The sequence below is a fragment of the Mandrillus leucophaeus genome, unplaced genomic scaffold (genome assembly GCF_000951045.1).
Source record: "Mandrillus leucophaeus isolate KB7577 unplaced genomic scaffold, Mleu.le_1.0 Scaffold272, whole genome shotgun sequence".
Taxonomy (NCBI): domain Eukaryota; kingdom Metazoa; phylum Chordata; class Mammalia; order Primates; family Cercopithecidae; genus Mandrillus; species Mandrillus leucophaeus.
The window spans coordinates 1,237,498-1,257,944 of record NW_012102832.1 but is presented as its reverse complement, the minus strand read 5'-3'; the positions used below and the strand labels follow the sequence as shown (position 1 = coordinate 1,257,944).

The 20,447-nt window shown below is 43.6% G+C and overlaps 1 pseudogene; it reads right to left on the bottom strand.

Moving 5' to 3' along the window:
* Positions 1–20,447, bottom strand: part of LOC105543003 — a 46,118-nt pseudogene that overhangs the window by 3,663 nt on the left and 22,008 nt on the right.

Sequence of the window (20,447 nt, the reverse complement as noted above, 5' to 3'; positions counted from 1 at the left end):
TTAAAAAATAAAAAAACAAAAAAATTTAAAAACAAATACTTAAAATAATGTAACAAGTTATCACCAGGCAATTTGGACTCATGACAATGTGTGGTGTTTCTCAGACATGCACTATTGCAATGCAGCTTGACTGTCTTGCAAACAACCTCAATGCTTTTTTAAATTGGCAGAGGCAGCAGGCTATATGGCTAGGTAAGATCCTATAAATGAAAATACAGAAAAATAAATTAGTGATAAAGCGGTTATTTGAGTAGATAAAGGCGACAGAAAATGCTACCACAGGGGTGGGCAAAAATGAGTTATTGAGGCCTATGGACTGGACAATTGGGTAGGAACCAGAAGGCCAACAGGAAGGAGGACAAAGGTGCCCAACAGAAGGGTAAGCATGGCAGTGAGTATGGTCTGCCTAGAATAAAGGTGGTTGGGATTAGAATTAGGTGACACCGATCAGTAGTCTAATTCAGAAGTATCTCTTCCCAACTCAAAAGTCTCACTTTGCGCTGAAAGTACACAGGAAGAAGGAAGCATACCTCAGCCTTAAACGACTGAAGAAGAGTGTCAAGTAGCAGCAGGTGGGAAAGTGGCTTTGGTTTTGAGTTTGTGGGCTCTGAATCTACACAAAGACAGGACTGCATTCTGAAAACCTGAATTAATTATTGTCCTTACCTCAATGAGACAGTAAATTATAATCAAAATCGTTAGTATTACAGTCACAGATATTGCCAAGATGAGTTTGTTATAGCCATATCCTGGGACTTCTTTAGTGAAGTTAAAAAAAAAAGGAAAGAACAATTTTTTTAAAAAACTAAGGGCATGAAAGCTAACTATTCAATACCCCAGTATTCCAGGTGAGTAGCTTACAGGTTCTTTTTTATTTTTTGAGGCAGGGTCTCACTCTGTTGCCCAGGCTGGAGTACAGTGGTGCGATCATGGTTCACCTCAGATTCGACCTCCCTGGGCTCAGGTGATCCTCCCATCTCAGCCTCCCGAGTAGCTGGGACTACAGGCATGTGTCACCACAACCAGCTAATTTTTATATTTTTTTGTGGAGACAGGGTTTCACTATGTTGGCCAAGCTGGTCTCAAACTCCTGACCTCAAGCAATCCATTCACCTCAGCCTCCCAAAGTGCTAGAAGTACAGGTGTGAGCCATCATACTTGGCCTACAGTTTATCTTGTGTACTAATCTATTTCACTCTCTAAATGAGCAAAGTGGGAGATCACTGTCATGGCCACAGTTACGTGGCCAAGACAAGCTATGGTCTGGGAGTCGAGGTTCTCCTGTGTGGGCACTTTCCTTGTTGGTGGAAGGGCTGAGGCAGGGCTTGCTTGTCTGACATGTAAAAGAGTCTTGGAACATGTGCTGAGTCCAGAGTCTAAAACCTCTCGTGACCTATGGAACACCCAGCTCTGCACCAAAGGGTGGAAGGCTGCCCTGCCACACTATAAGTCCAGGGCATAAAACCCCTTGTGGCTTGGAGAGAACCCAGGGCTCAGGGTATAAAACCCCTTGTAGCCTCTGGAATGTGTCCAGACTCGCTGGCCCCTTGCTCCTTTCTCTCCCAAGATCATAAATTGATTGTATCTTGAATTAGGAGAATCTGTCCCCTTATCTCAAGTGGCACAGCATATGCTAAGCCATCACAGCTATGCTTGATGCACTGCTGCCTTTCTACCCCTACTTCCTCATGTCCTCACCTGTTACCCCCACATCCGCACGTCCTCACCACCTGCTTCTTTGTTTGATTACCAATAAATAGTGTGGGCTCCCAGAGCCCTCGAAGAGCCTTCACAGCCTCCATACTGGCATTGGCCCCCTGGACCCACCCTATGTTCTCTTAATTTGTCTTGTCTCATTCCTTTGACTCCACCAGACTTCATAGTCCCCATGACCTGGTGTTGGGTCTGATCACCCCAACATTTCTGGCATATGCTAAATGATGAGAAAGTCTGGGTCTCGTGTTTCTGTGTGGTCCTGCTCTTTCTGTTCACTCTGGGCTTCTGTGCTCTCGGTAATATAGTTCTCAGTTCTTGCTGCTCACTGAGAAGCTTCATCAGGAGGCCTGTTCTGGAAATGAGCTTGGCACAGGCCAATTGCACGTGGGTCTCAGAGCAGTCCATTTTCAAGGTTTGGATAACATTAGAAATGAGCCTTCTCACATCGTTGTTGAGGATGAGGGACCATAGCTGCTGGTTTAGCTGAATTTCAAACCAGTCACCTGGGGACGAGGGCAACAGGTAGTAGAAGATTTTGGGCTTGGGGGACAAGCCGTGTCCACGTTGTTGTATTCCCATTGTGTTTCACTGGTGTGTTTAACAGTTGTCTCTAAGTTGAACACAGTCCCAGTGGAATCTGCCTCAGGAGGATGACTGTAGGTTGTGTTTTCAGAGATGGTGCCTTCTGGCATAGTACTGTTTTCCATAAAGATGTTTTCTTCTAAGGCATTTCTTGCTGTGGTGTTTTTTACATTAGTGTTCTCTATAAAACGTTTTGAAGGAGCAAATACTACTAGAAAAGGATTTTCCTGAGGACTCAGGTCTCCTAAAGACAAAAAACCCCTTGTGAAGGGGAATTTATGAGGCTCTTTGCTGCAGAGAATGGAGGCCTCTTTGTGAGCATCAGTCTATTGAGAGAGCTTTTCTTTCTGAACTTTTGACTCTTTTTGGCCTTGGGTGTTCTGTGGACCACATAGGAGCAACTTTTAAGAAAGCGGTATTTTTTTCTGGAATGTACGATTGGTTTTAACTCTAGCCTTTGCATCTTCTAAAACCAAAATGGCATAAGTTAAGTCTTTCCATCTGTTTCTGGCCTGAGGTCGGGCTTTTGCAGGGGTGGAGGCAGAAGGAATGCCCATGGAGAAGGGTTTCAACAAAGAGAAGACTGCCGCCTTATGCTCTAGTGTGAACGGAGGCTTGGTGTAGACAGCGTTTCCTGCTAACTTCTTGGGCCCCTGCTCTTCGTGAGGCTGTTCCAGCTCCCTTGGGGCTGGACTCCCAAGCTGTTTTTCTTTGGCAGCGTTCTCCACGAATGCCCGGGCACCCTGTTCCCTCCTGATGCTCTGCTTTCCCACCTCTTTGAAGTGCCTTTTCTGGATGCTCCTTGGGCCCATGAGGACTCTGTTCACTCTCCGTAGGCTTTTGCCGACATTTGGAATCTTTGCCAGGCTGTTTTCCTGTGATTGGGCAGTTTCTAATTTCTTTTCAAATATTTGGCGTTTAAATTTGTTATCTAGAAGGCTGGACTTCTATAAGCCTTGGTATAAGCATGGCAGTTTTTTCTTCTCTTTTATCTTCATTGAGTTTTTCTTGAATTTCTGCATCTAACACATTTTCCAGAAAATAAAGCTTTCCCAGTTTATTTTCATAAGTTGAGTTGTTGGAGGCAGGTTGAAGAGAGGGGCTCTTTGTATTGTTTTTCAAAATACCCAGGGGCCTACCTCCATCTTGTACTTTTGAAAAAAGCAGTTTAAGGAACGTAACATTGATTCCACATCTTATAGATTTTTCGCTGAGAAATAAGGCAAGCTCTTGGCACTGAGTCTAGCTGCTCACTCCCAAAGCCTGACAAGTTGATGCTATTGCTGTCTGAGGGCACCTCCGGCTCAGTAGTCAGCTCAGTGCTCCTGTGCTTCTTCCGGGCTTGTAACACCTTTACGAAGGCTCCTTCTGGATTCCCTACAGATGCTTCTTCAACCTGTCAAAAAAGAAGAGGCTGCTTTGATAATGAAAGATGATAGGACGGCATGCCTCAGTTCACAGCTGTATGCCCCGGTCACACAGAGTAGGAGTCAGCAAACATTCAAGTGCCAGTCAGAGAAGAGAAACATACACCCAAACCTAAACCTAGGTTGAAATGGCAACAACAAAAGGAAGAAAGACACCTTTTGAAAACATGGCCACCTACTTGGAACATTCCATAGTGTGACATATAGTAGCTCTGTTTAGGATTATTCCATTGATCCCAGGGGCCAATTGCCCAGCGCTCAGCCAAAACCCAAGGTGGAAGACAGCCACTTCCCTGATGAGCTGGCCTCTCTGCAGACTGCTCCGTTCCCTGTGCTGCCCTCCCTCAGATACAGAGAGAGCACAAGGCTCCCTCTCTCCTCATCCTCAGTGTGCCCGTGTTCTTGCTACCATCACAGCTGAATGCAATGAAAGGCAACCCTCTGAGAGGAGCAGGGGGAGGGATGCTAAAGTGGAGGCCCCCTCCCATTGCTGATAGATCCTCATCCAGCCTGCTCCACCCACCTGCACGGTTCTCTGCTCCCACACATCCTAGCCCCATCACAGAAGACTCAACACAGAAAAAAACACTGTGTCCACCCTAGATTCTTTTCTTAAATATAGACAGGGATCTGGGGTGTAGGTTAAGAGATTTTTAGGGCTACCCTCTTTGGGTCCCCTCCCTTTGTATGGGAGCTCTGTCTTCACTCTGTTAAATCTTGCAACTGCACTCTCTTTTGGTCCGTGTTTGTTATGGCTCGAGTTGAGCTTTCGCTTGCCGTCCACCATTGCTGTTTGCCGCTGTTGCAGACCCGCCGCTCACCTCCATCCCTCTGGATCTGGCAGGGTATCTGCTGTGCTCCTGATCCAGCGAGGCACCCACTGCCACTCCCAATCAGGCTAAAGTCTTGCCATTGTTCCTGCACAGCTAAGTGCCCGGATTCATCCTAATGGAGCTGAACACGAGTCACTGGGTTCCACGGTTCTCTTCCGTGACCCACAGCTTCAAATAGAGCTATAACACTCACTGCATGGCCCAAGATTCCATTCCTTGGAATCCATGAGGCTGAGAACACAAGGCTTGCCACCATTTTGGAAGCAGCCCGCCACCATCTTGGGAGCTCTGGGAGCAAGGACTCCGCCGTAACATTTGACAACAACGAAGGGATGTCCAAAGCGATGAGAAACATTCCCCCCAAGGCAAAAATGCCCCTAAGATGTATTCTGGAGAATTGGGACCAATTTGACCCTCAGATGCTAAGAAGGAAATGACTTATATTCTTCTGCAGTACCACCTGGCCACAATATCCTCTTCAATGGGGAGAAACCTGGCCTCTTGAAGGAAGTATAAATTATAACACCATCTTACAGCTAGACCTCTTTTGTAGAAAAGAAGGCAAATGGAGTGAAGTGCCATACATACAAACTTTCTTTTCATTAAGAGACAACTCGCAATTATGTAAAAAGTATGATTTATGCCCTACGGGAAGCCCTCAGGGTCCACCTCCCTACCCTAGTGTCCCCCTGACTCCTTCCCCAACTAATAAGGAACCCCCTTCAACCCAAATGGTCAAAAAGGAGATAGACAAAGGGGTAAACAATGAACCAAAAAGTGCCAGTATTTCCCGATTATGCCTCCTCCAAGCAGTGGGAGGAGGAGAATTCGGCCCAGCCAGAGTGCGTGTACCTTTTTCTCTCTCAGACTTAAAGCAAAAAAAAATAGACCTAGGTAAATTGTCAGATAACCCTGATGGCTATATTGATGTTTTACAAGGGTTAGGACAATCCTTTGATCTGACATGGAGAGATATAATGTTACTGCCAAATCAGACACTAACCCCAAATGAGAGAAGTGCCGCCATAACTGCAGCCCAAGAGTTTGGCGATCTCTGGTATCTCAGTCAGGTCAATGACAGGATGACAACAGAGGAAAGAGAACAATTTCCCATAGACCAGCAGGCAGTTCCCTGTGTACACCCTCACTGGGACACAGAATCAGAACATGGAGATTGGTGCCGCAGACATTCGCTAACTTGCGTGCTGGAAGGACTAAGGAAAACTAGGAAGAAACCTATGAATTATTCAATGATGTCCACTATAACATAGTGAAAGGAAGAAAATCCTACTGCCTTTCTGGAGAGACTAAGGGAGGCATTGAGGAAACATACCTCCCTGTCACCTGACTCTATTGAAGGCCAACTAATCTTAAAGAATAAGTTTATCACTCAGTCAACTGCAGACATTAGAAAAAAAACTTCAAAAGTCTGCCTTAGGCCCAGAGCAGAACTTAGAAACCCTATTGAACTTGGCAACCTTGGTTTTTTATAATAGAAATCAGAAGGAGCAGACGGAACGGGACAAATGGGATAAAAAAAGGCCACCGCTTTAGTCATGGCCCTCAGGCAAGTGGACTTTGGAGGCTCTGGAAAAGGGAAAAGCTGGGCAAATTGAATGCTTAACTAATAGGGCTTGCTTCCAGTGTGGTCTGCAAGGGCACTTTAAAAAAGATTTTCCAAGTAGAAATAAGCCACCCCCTCTTCCATGCCCCTTATGTCAAGGGAATCACTGGAAGGCCCACTGCCCCAGGGCATGAGGGTCCTCTGAGCCAGAAGCCACTAACCAGATGATCCAGCAGCAGGACTGAGGGTGCGTGGGGCAAGCACCAGCCCATGCTGTTACCCTCACAGAGCCCCAGGTATGCTTGACCATTGAGGGCCAGGAGGTTAACTGTCTCCTGGACACTGGTGCGGCCTTCTCAGTCTTACTCTTCTGTCTCGGACAACTGTCCTCCAGATCTGTCACTATCTGAGGGGTCCTAGGACAACCAGTCACTAGATACTTCTCCCAGCCACTGAGCTGTGACTGGGGAATTTTACTCTTTTCACATGCTTTTCTAATTATGCCTGAAAGCCCCACTCCCTTGTTAGGGAGAGACATTCTAGCAAAAGCAGGGGCCATTATACACCTGAACAGAGGAGAAGGAACACCCGTTTGTTGTCCCCTGCTTGAGGAAAGAATTAATCCTGAAGTCTGGGCAACAGGACAATATGGATGAGCAAAGAATGCCCATCCTTTTCAAGTTAAACTGAAGGATTCTGCCTCCTTTCCCTACCAAAGACAGTACCCCCTTAGACCTGAAGCCCAACAAGGACTCCAAAAGACTGTTAAGGACCTAAAAGCCCAAGGCCTAGTTAAACCATGCAATAGCCCTTGCAATACTCCAATTTTAGGAGTACAGAAACCCAACAGACAGTGGAGGTTAGTGCAAGATCTCAGGATTATCAATGAGGCTGTTGTCCCTCTATACCCAGCTGTACCTAACCCTTATACTCTGCTTTCCCAAATACCAGAGGAAGCAGGGTGGTTTACAGTCCTGGACCTTAAGGATGCCTTTTTCTGTATCCCTGTACATCCTGACTCTCAATTCTTGTTTGCCTTTGAAGATCCTTCGAACCCAACGTCTCAACTCACCTGGACTGTTTTACCCCAAGGGTTCAGGGATAGCCCCCATCTATTTGGCTGGGCGTTAGCCCAAGACTTGAGCCAGTTCTCATACCTGGACACTCTTGTCCTTCGGTACATGGATGATTTACTTTTAGCTGCCCGTTCAGAAACCTTGTGCCATCAAGCCACTCAAGCACTCTTAAATTTCCTCGCTACCTGTGGCTACAAGGTTTCTAAACCAAAGGCTCAGCTCTGCTCACAGCAGGTTAAATACTTAGGGCTAAAATTATCCAAAGGCACCAGGGCCCTCAGTGAGGAATGTATCCAGCCTATACTGGCTTATCCTCATCCCAAAACCCTAAAGCAACTAAGAGGGTTCCTTGGCATAACAGGTTTCTGCCAAATATGGATTCCCAGGTACAGCGAAATAGCCAGGCCATTATATACACTAATTAAGGAAACTCAGAAAGCCAATACCCACTTAGTAAGATGGACACCTGAAGCAGAAGTGGCTTTCCAGGCCCTAAAGACGACCCTAACCCAAGCCCCAGTGTTATGCTTGCCAATGGGGCAAGTCTTTTCTTTATATGTCACAGAAAAAATAGGAATAGCTCTAGGTGTCCTTACACAGGTCCGAGGGAGAAGCTTGCCACCCATGGCATACCTGAGTAAAGAAACTAATGTAGTGGCAAAGGGTTGGCCTCACTGTTTACGGGCAGTGGCGGCAGTAGCAGTCTTAGTATCTGAAGCAGTTAAAATAATACAGGGAAGAGATCTTACTGTGTGGACATCTCATGATGTGAACGGCATACTCACTGCTAAAGGAGACTTGTGGCTGTCAGACAACCGTGAGGAAAGTAACTAAAATTGTAAATCCCCATGGCCCTCCCTTATCATATTTTTCTCTTCACTGTTCTCTTACCCCCTTTCACTCTCACTGCACCCTCTCCATGCCACTGTACGACCAGTAGCTCCCCTTACCAAGAGTTTATTTGGAGAATGCGGCGTCCTGGAAATATTGATGCCCCATCTTATAGGAGTTTATCTAAGGGAACCTCCACCTTCACTGCCCGCACCCAGCAACTGCTATAACTCTGCCACTCTTTGCAAGCATGCAAATACTCATTATTGGACAAGGAAAATGATTAATCCTAGTTGTCCTGGAGGACTTGGAGCCACTGTCTGTTGGACTTACTTCACTCATATCAGTATGTCTGATGGGGTGGAGTTCAAGATCAGGCAAGAGAAAAACACGTAAAGGATGTAATCTCCCAACTGACCTGGGTACACAGCACCCCTAACCCCTACAAAGGACTAGATCTCTCAAAACTACATGAAACCCTCTGTACCCATACTCGCCTGGTAAGCCTATTTAATACCACCCTCACTGGGCTCCATGAGGTCTCAACCCAAAACCCTACTAACTGTTGGATGTGCCTCCCCCTGCACTTCAGGTCATACATTTCAATCCCTGTACCTGAACAATGGAACAACTTCAGTACATAAATAAACACCATTTCCGTTTTAGTAGGACCTCTTGTTTCCAATCTGGAAATAACCCATACCTCAAACCTCACCTGTGTAAAATGTAGCAATACTATAGACACAACCAACTCCCAGTGCATCGGGTAGGTAACTCCGCCCACACAAATGGTCTGCCTACCCCCAGGACAAAAGAGTCTGTGGTACCTCAGCCTATAGTTGCTTGAATGGCTCTTCAAAATCTATGTGCTTCCTCTCATTCTTAGTGCCCCCTATGACCATCTACACTGAACAAGATTTATACAATCATGTCGTACCTAAGCCCTGCAACAAAAGAGTACCCATTCTTCCTTTTGTTATTGGAGCAGGAGTGCTAGGCAGACTAGGTACTGGCATTGGCGGTATCACAGCCTCTACTCAGTTCTACTACAAACTATCTCAACAACTAAATGGTGACATGGAACGGGTTGCTGACTTCCTGGTCACCTTGCAAGATCAACTTAACTCCCTAGCAGCAGTAGTCCTTCAAAATCAAAGAGCTTTAGACTTGCTAACTGCCAAAAGAGGGGGAACCTGTTTATTTTTAGGGGAAGAATGCTGTTATAATGTTAATCAATCCGGAATCGTCACCAAGAAAGTTAAAGAAATTCAATATCGAATACAATGTAGAGCAGAGGAGCTTCAAAACACTGGACCCTGGGGCCTCCTCAGCCAATGGATGCCGCAGATTCTCCCCTTCTTAGGACCTCTAGCAGTTATAATATTGCTACTCCTCTTTGGACCCTGTATCTTTAACCTCCTTGTTAAGTTTGTCTCTTCCAGAATCAAAGCTGTAAAACTACAAATGGTTCTTCAAATGGAGCCCCAGATGCAGTCCATGAATAAGATCTACCGCAGACTGCTGGACCGGTCCACTAGCTAGTCCATGCTTCGATGTTAATGACATCGAAGGCACTCCTCCTGAGGAAATCTCAACTGCACAACCCCTACTGCGCCCCAATTTAGCAGGAAGCAGTTAGAGCGGTCATCAGCCAACCTCCCCAACAGCACTCGGGCTTTCCTGTTGAGAAGGGGGACTGAGAGACAGGACTAGCTGGATTTCCTAGGCCGACTAAGAATCCCTAAGCCTAGCTTGGAAGGTGACCGCTTCCACCTTTAAACATGGGGCTTGCAACTTAGCTCACACCCGACCAATCAGATAGTAGAGAGAGCTCAATAAATGCTAATTAGGCAAAAACAGGAGGTAAAGAAATAGCCAATCATCTATTGCCTGAGAGCACAGGAGGAAGGACAATGATTGGGATATAAACCCAGGCATTCAAGCCAGCAATGGCTACCCTTTTTGGGTCCCCTACCTTTGTATGGGAGCTCTGTCTTCACTCTATTAAATCTTGCAACTGTACCAAAAAAAAAAAAAAAAATTTAATTTGCCAGATTGTATGTCTATGTTGTTGAAGGTACAGTGAATCTATGGCATAATAGCAGTTTCTGGAAAAACATTACTTGAGGTCCTAAAATGCAGAAGGGAAAAATCAACTTTTGTCAGATGCCTACTTTGCTTTCATTTCATCTCTAATATTTTGGATAAGGAATCATCCAAAGCTTCTGACTGCAATAAGGTCAAGTGTAGCAGTGTGCAGCTGGGTTTCTTTTCCAGAATTAAAAGTATTTTGGGTGGTGCTGAGGGTCAGAGGAAGAAGTAAAGATTGTGAGAAAAGAAAAACATCGTCATGGTGAGAACCTAGAACTGGGGACAGAAGACCTGGCACTAGGCTGTAGCACTGTTAGCACCTCTGATCTTGTTTTTCCTCATCTGTAAAAAAAGATTAACAATGCTTTTCTGCCCACCTCTTGGGGAGGAGGGTATAATATAATTGGAAAAAAAAATTTTTTTTTTGAGAAATAAGCAACACTGTCGTATTATTTATTATCCACCTCATATCATTGGTAGATACCTGTATTCAAGCTATCTGGACATGAAAGCAGTCACATTTTAGAAGTCATGAAGTTGGTGCTAATGAACCTAATATACAGAAAAACACTTGAAAACACTTGAGAGGCGGGTGCGTTGGCTCACTCCTGTAATCCCAGCACTTTGGGAGGCTGAGGTGGGCGGATCACCTCAGGTCTGGGGTAGAGACCAGTCTGACCAACATGGCGAAACCCCGTCTCTACTAAAAATACAAAAATTACCTGGGTGTGGTTGTGAGGGCCTGTAATCCCAGCTGCTTGAGAGGCTGAGGCAGGAGAATCACTTGAACCCGGGAGGTGAAGGTTGCAGTGAGCCGAGACCCCAGCCTGGGTGACAAGAGTGAGACTCCATCTCAAAATAAATAAATAAATGAATAAATAAATATTAAAAAAAAAAAAAAACGAAGAAAAGCACTTGAATGTTTGTTCTGTGAACAGAAAGATTTGAGATTCAGAGCAAGTTCAGAGTTGGACAGTCTAAGAATGGAAAAGCCCTCCATTCCATTAGAAGAACCAGATAGCAATTTCTGGTTAGGAAACCAGAAGCGCTCAGGCTTCAAATAAAACAGCATCACTTGTACTTTTTATCTTCATGGTCAAGCAAATACAAACATAACTACATAGGCACACTCCTGTATGTATACACACAGAATGCACCATTTTAATATTTCACAATAAAATGCCTCAGTTTTACTATCCAAGCTACAGAGAATGTTCATTTTTTTTTTTTTTTTTTTTTTTGAGACGGAGTCTGACTCTGTCGCCAGGCTGGAGTGCAATGGCGCAATCTCGGCTCACTGCAAACTCCTCCATTTTCCTGCCTCAGCCTCCTGTGTAGCTGGGACTACAGGCGCCCACCACCACATCGAGCTAATTTTTTGTATTTTCATGATACAAAGTAAGTTGTAAGACTGCCCCACCACTAGAAATGAAAAAACAATCAGCACTAAATCCAGGCCAGACTTGATTGGTTTAAAACAATGTGTACGTGTATGGTGTGTGTATGTGTATGTGTATAATACTTAACTAGCATGCAGCCAATATCAAACTGAAAAAACGGTGAGATCAAAATTTTATTACGGTTGTTTTTTTTTTTTTAATTTTAAGAAAACTCAATGCTTGGCTAAGTGGTGATGAAACATTATGCTGACTGTGTTATATTATGAATGCACTAAAATAAACAGACAGATGAAGCAGTATGCTATTTCCAAAAGCAGTGCAAGTGGAGTGAAAGCATTTCCATATGAACCTGGCTTTAAAAATTGGGCTGTCAAAAGAACAGTTAAATGTAACACAAAGTAAGAAACTGTCCAATCACTGAAGGCCTTTTTTTTTTTTTTTGGTCTGGTTTTCAATTCACTGCTTGTAAGTAATGTATTTACTAAAGAAGAGTGAAAGCATGAGTAATTCACGAGTAAAGACCAGCTGAGAAACGCAAGAGCAATGTCTTCTGATTGACAACAGTGAAAGGAAAGCAAAGGTTAAAGGGAGAGGGGAAAAAAAAAAAGAAAAAATTAAGGTTATACACATTAGTATCACTTTTACAAAACCACTCAAGAGGATGACTGTCATCTTCTCAGAAAAAAGCTATTGATAGAAAATGGTACTGGAATTTCTCTTCTAAAACGTTAGGTTAAAACTGTTCTTTAAATCCTTAGGGACTATAATAAAATATTTAATATGCCACTCTAAGTCCTTCCAATCATAACAAAGGCAACAGAAACAATAGACACTTCTCCCATAATCTGCTCCCCTCACCAACCTCCTAGGGGAAGTGAAAGAGCAATACAGAAAATCTGGACCTTTCCCATCATTTCAAACTATCTGCTTTTGGAGGAAAAGAGGCAGCTCCGTGACTCTGCAGGAAGGGCTAGTATTCAGTATGGTCCCCTTTCCTACCAATAAAAGAAAAAAGGTTTTATAAACACTTGTCAAAAATCCAATAGGCTTAAGGTAAGGTTTTATAAATATTCATCAAAAATCCAATAGGCTTAAGGATGATGGGTAACACAAGGAGGCACAAGAAAATAACTTTTAACAAAGTAAAAGTAGTGATGCACACCTGTAATCCCAGCATTTTGGGAGGCTGAGGCGGGTGGATCACCTATGGTCAGGAGTTCAAGACCAGCCTGGCCAACATGGTGAAACCCTGTCTCTACTGAAAAAATACAAAAATTAGCTGGGCATGGTGGCAGGCACCTGTAATCCCAGCTACTCCGGAGGCTGAGGCAGGAGAATTGCTTGAACCCAGGAGCTAGAGGTTGCAGTAAGGCGAGACTGTGCCACTGCACTCCAGCCTGAACCACAGAATGAGACCATGTCTAAAAAAAAAAAAAAAATTAGCCAGGCATGGTGGCAGGCACCTGTAGTCCCAGCTACTTGGGAAGCTGAGTCACAAGAATCACTTGCACCTGGGAGGCAGAGGTTGCAGTGAGCCAAGATCACATAACTGCACTCCAGCCTGGGTGATAGGGACTCTGGTTCAAAAAAAAAAAAGTTTAAAAAAAAGAACACTTAAAATTTTACTTCCAAATGACCAGGCAACAGAAATAAGATCTCTCTAATCTAGTGTGTCCTACTTCTTTTTTTCTTATTTTGTCTCACATATTTGTTTATTCTCCCAGATCCTGTGTCCTACTTCTATCTAATTCAATGTAGGCTATGAAGCTCCTCCTCCTTCTACCTAAATTAACACATCACAAATAATACATATATTTATGTGTTTCAGAAGTAAATTGTCATTAGAAGCATAATTACTAATACGCATTTCTGAATATGCATTTATTTATTTAAAAAATTAAATATCCAGCCTTAGTACTATATACTGTTTGTTATTTTAAGTGGAGAAGGTAGCACTATTTAATAATCAAGGCATGTATCAATTCTACTCCTACTCATTGAGATTATTCAACAATGATTACTCAATTAGACTGCCTGTGATCATGTTTTCCCTATAACATGTGCTAGAAAAAAATCCTGGACATTGTGAGAGGTAAAATAGCATTAGCCTCATGTGCCACAGGAATAAATTTTCCAAAAATCTTTCAATGTAGCCCTCTAAGAAGGCTTAAAAAATATTAAATATAATGTAATTTAGTGGTTTAAAAAAGTCTTTGTTGAGTATATTAATAATGAATACTAGCTTGCAAATTTCATCTAATTAAATTTCCTACTACTGTTGAGTACCCACAGAATTATAGCTTGTGTAAGAATATTAACCAACCACGCACCTTGTAGAATATGGTACTGGGGAGTTGATTCCGATGGCTCTGTTCTTAAAACTTTGAACCCCAATTTTTAAAACTAAAAGGGAAAAGTTATTTTTCAAATACAAGATACTGATCTAGTCTACAGATTTCATTACAAAATTCTGCCTTGTGATAATCCCCCAAATAATACAGAACAAGGCACAAACCAGTGATTTTTAACTTAGCAAAGTGAGCTTGGCATTTTATCCATATGTCAAAACACAAGACTAGGCTTTCAGTGAAACAGCCGATGAGAATTCTCCCTCTGCAACATTATCACATGTGCCATCAATTACTGCCATGCCTAAGTCTAGCATCATGCTAGCACATTAAGGCAGAAGGTATTCTATACAGAGTTCACTGGACCAGAAGGACAAAATTAGGGAGGTGGAGGCCAGGCGCTGTGGCTCATGCCTGTAATCCTAGCACTTTGGGAGGCCCAGGCAGGTGGATCACCTGAGGTCAAGAGTTCGAGATCAGCCTGGCCAACATGGGGAAACCTCATTCCTACTAAAAATACAAAAATTAGCCAGGGCGTGGCGGTGGGCGCCTATAATCTCAATTACTCAGGAGGCTGAGGCAGGAGAATCGCTTGAACCCAGGAGGCGGAGGTTGCAGTGAGCCAAGATCGTACCACTGCACTCCAGCCTGGGCGACAGAGCAAAAACTCCGTCTCAAAAAAAAAAAAGGGGAGGTGGAGAGAAAGAAGAGAAGAAATTTTAAAAAGGTAGGCCGTGCAATACTAACTAGATCATGGCTGCCTAGCTAATATGGGCCAACTGCTATGGAAGAAAAATGTTGAACACCCCAGGTTGTGTAAATTTCTGTAAACACCCAAACACAAACACACAAACACACACAATATCAACCTAATTGGGAACATTAATATATGTTGATCCTTTACTATGTTACGGTTTTGAAAATAAAAGCTAAAGTTAAAATATCTGCACTCTCTAAATTGCCTTCATATTTTCCTGAGGAAGAAGCTAGTTAGTGTTTCTTAAGGGGAGGGGGGCTGGCTTGTCATGACGGTTATAAAGATTAGGATTCCCTCTGACTTTTTTCCCCACTCACGTTTTACCAGTAACTCACTGAAACCCTTATTAAATATGTACACTTAAGCACAAATACTAAATGCTGACGATAAGGACAAGTTCAGACATTTTAACAATGGACTGTGTTATTTAAAAATAATGGGCTTTTTGCTGGGTACGGTGGCTCACGCCTGTAATCCCAGCACTTTGGGAGGCCGAGGCGGGCAGATCACGAGGTCAGGAGTTCAAGACCAGCCTGACTAACATTGCGAAACCCCGTCTCTACTAAAAATACAAAAATTAGCCGGGTGTGGTGATGTGTGCCTGTAATCTCAGCTACTTAGGAGGCTGAGGCAGAAGAATCGCTTGAATCTAGGAGGCAGAGGTTGCAGTGAGCTGAGATTGTGTGCCATTGTACTCCAGCCTGGGCGACAGAGTGAGACACCATCTCAAATTTTAAAAAATTTTAAAAAATCAAATGGATTTTTCAAAATGAAAATAATACTCAAAAATTTAGAAGTTTTTTTTTTTTTTTTTTTTTTTTTTTTGAGACAGAGCTTCGTTCTTCTTGCCAAGGTTGGAGTACAATCGTGTGGTCTCGGCTCACTGCAACCTCCGGCTACCAAGTTCAAGCAATTCTCCTGCCTCAGCCTCCCAAGCTGCTGGGATTGCAGGTGCCCACCACCATGCCAGGCTAATTTTTTTCTATTTTTAGTAGAAACAGGGTTTCACCATGTTGGCCAGGCTGGTCTTGAACTCCTGACCTTGGGTGATCCACCTCCCTCAGTTTCCCAGATTATTGGGACCGATTATAGGCGTCAGCCAACGTGTCCAACCGAAGTTTTTTTTGTTTTTTTTTTAAACTGAGTCAGATAAATAAATCTCCTTGTTCTATTGCTGATATCATCAGTGTCCAAAACTAAGCAGTGTGAAAAGATAGAAATAATCAACTTTTGACAAAAACTAGATATTTATTAAGCTACATAGACCAAACTTGCCATGTTTCACAAGAGTCTGGTAAATAAAATGTATTACTCCTTAACTATTTCTTTTGTTGTTGTTGAAACGGAGATTTGCTCTGTTGCCCAGGCTGGAGTGCAGTGGAATCTCGGCTAACTGCAACCTCCACCTCCTGGGTTCAAGCGATTCTCGTTCCTCAGCCTCAGGAGTAACTAGGATTACAAGTGCATGCCACCACAGCTGGCTATTTTTTGTATTTTTGTAGAGTTGGGGTTCACCATGTTAGCCAGGCTGCTTTCAAATTCCTGACCTCAGGTGATCTGCCCACCTCCGCCTCCCAAAGTGCTGGGATTACAGGCATTAGCCACTGTGCCCAGCCCTTAACTGTTTCTAATGGAACTTTTTAAAAAAAATTTTCCATACATGTTCTACTTCCACGTAGGAACATTTCATACATAATTATATTGCCCAGGAAAGGGCAATCTATAAAGGATCAAAATACATTTTACTCCTTTATTCAGTTGACAAAATGCTAAACTTTACCTTGCTACCTTCAACAAAATATTAGTATGGGCCAAAAAGATATTTTTCCCCCATCAAAATTCTAATGTGTTTCTAGATATTTTTGGACTGATTTCTCAACATATTAAATATTACATTACACTCCAAACTCTGATTACTGTATGGCATGCAAGAAAACAATTCTAAACTGTATTGGTTATTAATAAGTTTAAGTTCATTCACATCAAGTGTCACACGAACACTACCTACCTAACTGGTTAAGACTCGAAATTAAGCAATGATCATCTGATCGATTCTGTAGGCTTGTCAACTGGTGCTTACTCAATGTCCAAGTGTCCTTCTTCATATTGATGAAAGTGATTACACTGAAAAAAGATGATGACAGCTATTTTTCAAGAGCAATAAATGTCAAATTTATTAACAGCCTATTGAAGTTTTTTCTTTCCTTTTTTTTTTTTTTTTTAACCTCAAAGGAGACTGCAATCTTTTTCAGTAGACAATCAAAACCACACCACAAATTCCAACTTTTAAAAAATTTATGAAAAACGTTTTAGGGCCGGGCACAGTGGCTCACGCCTGTAATCCCAGCACTTTGGGAGGCAGAGGCAGGAAGATCACTTGAACCCAAGAGTTCAAAACCAGCCAGGGCAACACAGTGAGACCCTGTTTCTGGAAAAAAAAAAAAAAAATTCAATTAGCCACACATGGTGGTGTGAACCTGTAGTGCCAGCTATTCAGGAGGCTGAAGTGGGAGGCTCACTTGAGCCCAGGAGGTCGAGACAACAATGAACTGTGATCAAGCCACTGCACTCCAAGCATGAGTGACAGAACGAGACCGTATTTCAAACAAAACAAAACAAAATTTATTAGGAATCTAGGCCTAGCAATCTGAACTTTTCTCCTAACAGGTGTTGAAACTGTCAACTAAAACACTATCAACCATTTGGGACACCAACCCTCTTAGACTGACTACATTAGGAAAACTATACGGATTCTTACCAACAGGCAGAGCGCGGCTGGCTCCCCCAGGGCCCTCCAGGCTCCTCTGGCCCAGGCCAGCGGGTGAGCTGGGGGCTCCAAGACGGGCCGCGCCCCACCCTCTGCACACACCGGGGGCCCGTTGTGGCTGCCCCCTGGCCGGACCCAGGCCGTGAAGCTTCCCCACCCCACCTCGGTGACTGACGGCGGCGTCAGCCTCTCCCAGCCCGGACCCTGCCGGCCGCCTGGTCTCCCGGCCCAAGTCTGCCCGGCCTCGACGAAACCCCTCCGAGCCGCCGGGACGCAGCGCCTTTGGGTGGCAGCGGGAGTGGCGAGCCAAGAAGCCTGATGGCTCCCCGAACACCGCGCGGCGGAGGCCCTAAGGGTGCAGAGGGCCTGGCAAGGCGGCCTCAGGACGCAGGCACGGCCTTCTCTTTAGGCCTCGGAGCCGCGCAGACCCGGTCCCGGTGACCGCTGTGTCCCTATTGGTCGAGACCTACCTAGTCCCGACCTCAACAGACAAAAGCCTTAACCGGCCTGGAAGGCGAGCGGAGTTCCAAACGACGACGGGTAGAACGGTTAGCGGTCATTGGGCGGTTGGTCTTCGTGCTACTAGACCTCGCTGCTGGAAGAGAGAAATAGAATGACAGGCCACGTTTGGCCCGTTGGAAATGCCCACCACCCTTTGGGAAGACTTACTGGCCGTTTATAGAAGGCCTGTATATGTAATATGAAAAAGCTGCTCTCAGGCTGGGCGCAGTGGCTCAGGCCTGTAATCCCAGCACTTTGGAAGGCCGAGGCGGGAGGATCACCTGAGGTCAGGAGTTGGAGATCAGCCTGGCCAACATGGTGGAACCCCGTCTCTACTAAAAATACACAAAAATTAGCTGGGCGTGGCGGCGGGTACCTGTAATCCCAGCTACTTGGGAGGCTGAGGCAGGAGAATCGCTTGAACCCAGGAGGCGGAGGTTGCAGTTATCAGAGATCAGGCCACAGCACTCCAGCCTAGGCAACAGGGTGAAACTCTGTCTCAAAAAAAAAAAGAAAAAAAAGCTGCTCTCAATTCCACCCCTCTCACATCTAGCCCTTCTAGATGAAAACAGCCGTGTTGTTTTACTTTGATAAGCAATATTGCATTAAATTTTTAATAATGAAGAAAATAGGTCATAATAATGAAAATAAAATCTGTATTTTAATACTGCTCAAGTCTGATAACATTATTGTAAACTAAAACTGCTAAGACATTAAACTTTAAATCAGTTGATACCTCTCGGCTTCTCAAGGAATTAAAAACAATCTCTTGACAGTTTCCAAAGCAACTGTTCCTCAAGATGATCTGCCAAGGGAGATAAACATGCCCGTATCATGCTGTATTTGATCATAAGCGAGTTGTCACTGCAACTAAAGTAAAAACGGTTTCAACAAATGATAGTTGCAGACAACTAAGAAGTTCTCTCTAAACATAATTTTCACAGATCTCCCCGCTTCATTAGGAAGAAATAGCTCATAATTTGATTTTAAATCAAAATATCAATTTTCTGGTTCCTTTCTTGCAATAAAGTATAGGGCATGAGGATTTGTGAGTCCTACAATAACCTAAGTCAAAAGACTAAAGACTTCGGTCTTTTGGTCTAGCCTAAATGAATTCAGTGTGTGGAACGATATGACAACTGGATTATTAACCTAACAAGAAGTAACTTTGCCTTTTCAAAGTAAAATTAAAACTCTAATTCAATGATGGGGAGTTCTAACATGTAATTTTCCACATTGTATCATAAATGTCAGGTTTCTCTCACTAGACTGTAAAGTCCTTGAGGACAAGAACTGAGTCTTGTTTATCTCTTACAAACCTAAACTTAATATGGCAGCCAAACGCTAGGGAACAATTAGGTGCTAAAATTATGTGGCAATGATGAACAAGTTCTAGAACAAGATGGTGGTGGTGATGTTCGTACAATATTATTTATGTACTTAATACCACTGAACTACATACTTTTTAAGAGAAGGGGGTCTTGCTATGTTGCCCAGGCTGCCTTCAAACTCCTGGGCTCAAGGAGTCCAGGCTCAGCTTCCTGACTAGCTAGAACAACAGGCTCCACTACATGTGGCTTGACTTATATACTTTAAAATAGTTAAAGTGATAAGTTTTATTACATGTATTTTACCACAATAAAAATAAAATTGTATGGCAAAATCTGTATAAATGAAGAAAGGGAAAAAATAAAAAGAAAAATGGAATAGCACGGGACAGGAGTACGTTTTCCAAAGACCAAAAAAAAGGACTTAAGAGTAGGTATTTCAGGAATGAGAAAAAACACTCATCAACAAATGATTAAAAAAATTTTTAAATAGCTGTTAATCCTGAAAGTCTGTCTTAAATTAACCTCCAATATTTTGTCCAATGATATTAACACCTGCTTCTTGGCATTTTAATTTCTACTGTAACATTTAAAATTTTAAGTTAATTTAAAGGTGTTAATTGCAAAGTACTTCAATTACTAAATAATAAATATCCAAACATTGAGATTAGCTCAAACTTCATTATATTATAGAACACCAATGTACAGCCAAATATCAATTATTTCGCTCTACAGGTCTATACAATTTAATGATAAAAGAATAGACCAGGTACAGTGGCTCATGCCTGTAATTCTAGCACTTTGGGAGGCCGAAGTGGCAGCATTCATTGCTAGAGGCCAGGAAGTTGGACTCCAGTGAGAGTCCTTGTATAGGACTCTTGCATAGTGAGACCTTGTCTCTACAAAAAAATTAGTGGGGCGTGGTGGCGTGTGCTTGTATTCCTAGTCCTATAGTCCAAGCTGAGGCAGGAGGATCAGTTCAGCCCAGAGGTTCAAGACTGCAGTGAGCAGGCCGGGCGTGGTGGCTCACGCCTGTAATCCCAGCACTTTGGGAGGCCGAGACGGGCGGATCACGAGGTTAGGAAATCGAGACCATCCTGGCTAACACGGTGAAACCCCGTCTCTACTAAAAAAAAAAATACAAAAAACTAGCCGGGCGAGGTGGCGGGCGCCTATAGTCCCAGCTACTCGGGAGGCTGAGGCAGGAGAATGGCGTGAACCCGGGA